Source organism: Miscanthus floridulus, chromosome 1 (assembly GCF_019320115.1).
Source record: "Miscanthus floridulus cultivar M001 chromosome 1, ASM1932011v1, whole genome shotgun sequence".
Lineage (NCBI taxonomy): Eukaryota > Viridiplantae > Streptophyta > Magnoliopsida > Poales > Poaceae > Miscanthus > Miscanthus floridulus.
In genome coordinates this window covers 68,841,675-68,847,971 of record NC_089580.1, presented here as the reverse complement: position 1 = coordinate 68,847,971, position 6,297 = coordinate 68,841,675, and positions in this window count along the sequence as shown.

The window sequence follows — 6,297 nt, the reverse complement described above, 5'->3', positions numbered from 1 at the left end:
TAGAATTCAAGTGCGGTATCTGGACAAGGATAGATATATAATGCAACAATTGGTTCCAACCAATTCCTATACTTAATGCATCAGCAACAATAAAAGATACTCAAGATATTTGTAAAAACATAGGAGACTTAGAATGCTCTGGGGCTTGCCTTTCAGGAAAGAGGATGGGCGGTGGTCAGGGCACTCGGGCAACTCCTCCTCGGCGGCTGCTTCGTCAGTTGCCTAAACCTTGGGCTCCTCCTCCTGGCTTGCTCCCTCGAACTCTAGAAGCATCACTCCCTCCGGCACACCTATTGCATGTATACACAAGATAAATATCATGGATGCATATGAACGAAGTTAGGGATGCTCAGGGAATGCACATGCTTACTGCAGTCCGCATATTCTAACTTAAGCTCTATTCAAATCACTTTAACTTACCAAGTTTATACAACCTAATGTACAATTGCTCATCCTCAGTTAAGGACCTAGTACCTGCACCTAAGCATGTTCTCAAGTTAGGCTAGCACCTAAACAATCAACAAGAATATTGCAACAAAGCATACATACAAACATTCGTATTTCAGCAAAACAGGAACTATATAGCGGTATAGTAAACTGATCATAACTGGAGATCTACAAATTGAAATGACAAGCAACAAGACAATTTGGAAAGCTTATGAAATTTCCTACAATTCATTTTCAGACCTCAAGGCATGATTCCAAACTTTACCAGGTCGAATTTATATAACTACATAATCAGGTCCAAACAAGACAGAGAGCAAGCAAAACTATGATTCAACTTTGAACGACTGTAACTCATAAACTACTGGGCCAAATGCCACCACATTTTAACAAGAGCTAAATACATAAGTTACCTACAACTTTTGTATTCACCAGTTTCCTAGAAAACCAAATTATCATGGTGAACTTTATAAAGTTCCCAGAACTGTCCAGAAAGACATAATGCAAGAAAAATAATTATTAACTTATGTGGCAAACATATAAATAGACAAAACCAACTTTACTAACTCATCACACATATCAAAAGAACACCAGAAAGTAAGGTTCTCATCACCAAATCATTTCTTTTAATTCCTTTCTTAATTTATCTAATTATTTAAGAGGAATAATAAACATATATGAAAACTGCACCATTTAATCTAAAACAATTACAGTAGATACTACATGCTCCAAGTAGGCTACTGTAAAAATTTCACATTATTTGAACAAGTATAACATCCTACACTAAAATGACAAGGCATAAAGGCTTATAATAACATAAATAGGAAACCCTAGTGAAAAGTGTCAAGCAACAGATTTTATATTTTTCTTAGCATCCTTAAGGTACTAGAACAACCTCCAATAAATTTTGTGGTCATTGGATCCATAGATTAATTATTAAAATTCACACAAGGATCATCTAATGATAAAAGGAAAATCTATAACTTAAAAACTCTTCATGCACTGACTCTCAAATTTTTACCAGAGCTTATACTCATCAAGAAAAGCTCACCATATAAATTTTGTAATTTTTGGAGCACAGGAACTCTAGATATAAATTAAACAAGTTTGCATTCATTTAAAAACACATTTTAAGTTGCAATTTAATTCTTCTAGACACTTTACTACAAGTGTGCATATTATATTTTTCCTAAATACTACACTTCACCAAGATCCTAACAAAATTGGAACCACCCAATTTGGATTCACTCAACTGGAGATATAAATTTTACAAAACAGCATTCAAATCTAAAATATTTGAACTATCTTTCTAACCCTCAGTCACTGACAACCGGGGTCCACCGGTCAGCCGGGTCCACACGTCATAGACACAAAAATAGAGGAGCCGACGCGGACCGGCGTGGGATCGATGGAGCTCACTGGCGGTGACTTTTTCTGACGATGGCACTGGCACAACAAGCTTCCTCACGACATTACGCACCTACAGAGCTACCTAGCTACATCTATCACCGGAGCTAACGACGACGGCAGCGTTGATGGCGGCACGGTGGAGTGGCTTGATGGCGAGACACCGGCGCTGGCCATGATAGCTTGACCTACTGCTATGATGAGCTCCTACATGCTACGGCAGAGCTAACGCACCCACTATCACGGCTAGAGACGGTCAGAGATGTCCCGGCCATGGCGTTGTGGCATGACAGCGATACTCCGATGAGGACTGCACGCTGCACACAATGGCTTACTGTGCACGCAAGCAAGCTAGGTGGGTATAGTGCGACGGTGGGGTCACAAAGGAACTGCAGCAGTGGTGGAGGGGCGTCATGAGCGCGAAGCAGAGCAAGGCAGCTGGCAATGGCGTCAGCGGAGCTGCTGCGCTACTGTTGCGGTGAGCAGAGGAGGCGAAGGAGAAGCGAGGAATGAAATGTGGTGCTAGGAGGCTCACGGGTGAACACTGGCGCTTCATTTGGCATGTGGCAGCCTAACGTGGCCTACGCAGGTAGGACACCGGTGATGCGCGGCGCCACGCGGTGGTGAAACTCTAAAAACGGTCGGGTTACTGTAGACTCGATTTAGTAAACCATTAGGGCCTGACAGCACAAGTTGATGACGATCGATCTCCTAAACCATTGATCATTAGTGAAAACAATCTAAATGAAAGTTGTAGCCCTTCATATAGTCTACAATTTCTATTAAAAGACAAAGGCCTAATTCTTAACCGATGTAGAGTAAAATCATCTCCAATGTCGAGCCAATGAAACTAAAATTTGGTTTTTGACTTAGAAAATTTCTGAGTCTCCAAATAGACCTCAAAACTAACTTGTGGGCCCTTTTTAGCATGTTTTGCACATTTTCACAAAATAGCCATATAATAACTTTTTTTCCTTATAAAATTTCCTACAACTTTGCTTAAGGGGGCACAACCATGAAAACAATCTAAGCTAGACTTTTTAAATAGTCAAACAAAAGAGCTCTAGGGGTCAACACTAGTCAAACTATTACTAGGAAACATAATTAGGCAATATGGTCAACATGAACATTGTTCCTAATGACATTCTAAGTGTAACTAAGTTGTTTAAGAGGATAATTAGCCACACCACACATTGATCACACAAAAATCTAGCATCGCATGTATTGAAACAAGGAAGAACAAGTGAAATATTACTTTTGTTTCCAAACCATGTTTCATGAGTTTGTTGCATAGTACTAACTATCCATGTTACTAAAGTATGTGACATGTGTCAAGAGTGAGTTGCACATGTTGCACTTGAGTGTTGCACACTATTCATTTCATAAAACAAACACATATGGAATAGAACAATTTGTTGCAATGTTTTAAAAGCATGCTTCAACAATCCATGCTCATGAATGGATGAATGATGCTCATGTTTATGAAATGTCAGTGCAAATGTGGAAGCCAAACACCTGGGGTGTTATAGTTTTGAGCTAATCTTTGGAAAATTATAGTAAATTCATGAATTTTTTATTGCTAAGATAATACTCGAATCTTTCATACTTGTTTAGTGGAAAGGATGGGTAGCTTAGCATCTTAGTCATTAGAGTTAGCTTGATAGATGTATTCTTATTTTAAGAGTTGTTGTTGCTATAGTACTAAGTGTTGCATCATCATTTCATGCATGTAGATAACGAGTTGGTAGAATTTGTGACCATGGGTGAGTAGGAGTATGAGGAAGTAATTGAAGAGTACGAGGAGGAGATTCTCATACAGGAGGGAGCCCCGGAGCCACCAACAACTGACTTTGCTGACACCCCGCCTGTCCAAGGCAAGCCCCGGTGCATAACCCTTATTTTGAATAAGCACTGAATATATATTTGTGATGTGCATTTACATATATTATAGGCATTTTATGGAAACTATATGCATCGATATATCTACCTATGTGTCCTACTAGCTTAGGGCGAGTAGCTGCTATGCTTAGGTTTTTCGATAGCATGAGTAACCTGTTGTTACTCATAATAGGTGATTATTATTATCACTCTCTTGATAAAATAGTGAAAGGAAAAATGGAGACCGGACAAGGATGTGGTATGGGTATTGGTGGGTGTAAGAGGTTGTGTCTCATGGCCAATGGGGCATAGCCTGGTTACACTATTTTCCCTATTCGTGTCGGTTAAGGACCGGCCATTGCATTGAGTTCTAGGCAAGTCACGAACTTATTATCCCAAGCACATACTTGTTTATGGGAGTAGGGAAGGCTCGTTGCTCTCTTGTCATGGGTTCCAGCTCTTTCTGGACCGACTGATTGGAGGCGGGGATGGTGGAGGTCTAAGCACCACACTGAGTCCGAGAATCATGTGTGGGGGCTTGGAGTCTAAGTTTGGATGGGGACCTAGACCCCTTGATAGGAGAGTGGTGGGTTGGTCCGGCTTGTGCTTGGGGTATAGGCGAGGCATGTGTTTTTTGGGTACCCAGCTAGGCACATTCATTTGCGAATCACCAGGTAATCCAGTATGACTTGTCTACAGTCTAGCATCGTAGTAATAACTAGAAGATGAAAGATGGTGAAATTGATCTGATTGCTCAACTCTTGCTTGAAAGTAGAACAGGCGCTTACCTAGAATGGTTAGGTAATGAACTAATCATGACTGCTAATAAGAAATGTACATAAGGATCCACTACTAGTATTGCTTTCCATAAAAGGAAACCCAACAAACCATAAAGCTTATCATATCCTTTGGAGTTGGGAAATTATTCACACTAGTTGGATAAGTCTTGCGAGTACATTATGTACTCAGGGTTTATTTACCCCTATTGTAGGTGCAGCTTGAGGAATGACTGTTGTGTGGATGATTCTTTTGGTGGGCACAGATGGATCCTTGTATTCTATCATTAGATGTTTATTGTAATTCCACTGTTTAAATTCCGCACTCTGAACTTGGTACTGTAATAATGTATTTCTAAGAACTCTGGTTGTACGAAATAGACTAAGTATTGTAAACTTGTTCTCATTATTGGATCCTAGAGGAAAAATATGGATTATTCGAGTTCTCCTTTAGGGTGTGCTCGACAGAACTGCTCAAAGTATCACACTTTCGGGGTGCTTAGTGTCTAGTGGAAGACGAGCGCCTCCATATGTGTGCTATTTCGAGCGGTTCTACCACATATTCTAATAGTTCATATACACCCCACCAACTATTCAACCAATTATTATCATGTAGATCCAAATAGCTCCACTACTAATAGTTAGTAGCTTTTTAAGGTCAGTTTGGATCACTGAATTAAACTTTAGGTGATGGTAAGTTTTAGACCATCCAAACATGTGGACTAAATTTTCGTCTAATTCAACTAGCTGTTAGTTTCGCTATGTATCAAACAATGTTGGATACAAATTTTAGTGACCTAAACTTTTACATAAGTTTTACTTGGACAAACAATTTGTCTAGGTGATTTATTAGCTAATGCAAACGAAATGATTTGGAAATATTAACGCAATCAGAAGCTACTCCATGGGCAAAAACTCATATAGTTGAAATAGTATCATATCACCATACGTAACTGGGTGCGCTAAGAAAATCCTCCTTTGCTATTTCGAATGTCCCAAATAGGCTCATCGGGCACATTTAGGAGCGTGGCCCAAGAGCCTGACTACGCTAGTGGGCTGCAACTCCCATGTTTGGGAGCCTTGGCCTGCTCAGCGGCCAGGCCACCTAAAAGCATCTAGGCTCCTAGTTGGGTTTCGATGATTAATGATGACACGAGATTACTATGACTAACGTGTGTTTTGCAGAGGCAATTTAAGTTAGGTCATGGTAATGGAAATTGATTGGCAATCATGGTTTTCATGCCCCCGTTGATGGAAATCATTTTAGTTTTCAAAGGATGGACAACAAGGTTAAGGATGGACTAGTTCTAAGTGTCGTTTGGTGTTGAAGTGACACTTAGAATAGTTTAGAACTTTGTTTTTCCTTTGGTCGTACTATTAAGGGGGGTATGGACTAGTAACTTGACCTAGGTGAGTCTAGTGGGTTAGGTGTGGCATACACTTGTCAAACCTAGCACTAGGTAGCTTAGGAATAGCCCTAAGATCAATTGGAGCAAACTTCATTCATATAGGATTTCAAGTTGAAAGTGAATGAAGGGTCAAATGATTGACCAGACGCTGGTCTGGTTATGACCAGACGCTGGAGGGTGAGTCCAGTCAGTTCATTTGATCTAATGAAATCATCTAGTACTGACCGAACACTGAGTGATGGTGGACTAGATGCTGGGTGCTAGCGTCTAGTCAACTCCAAAGAGGTTCCAGAGAAGAATTTTCTTGACCGGACGCGCCCGGTCAGTTGTAACACCCTAAAATTAGCTACTTTCTAAAAAGAGTAAAATGATTTCTGTTAATT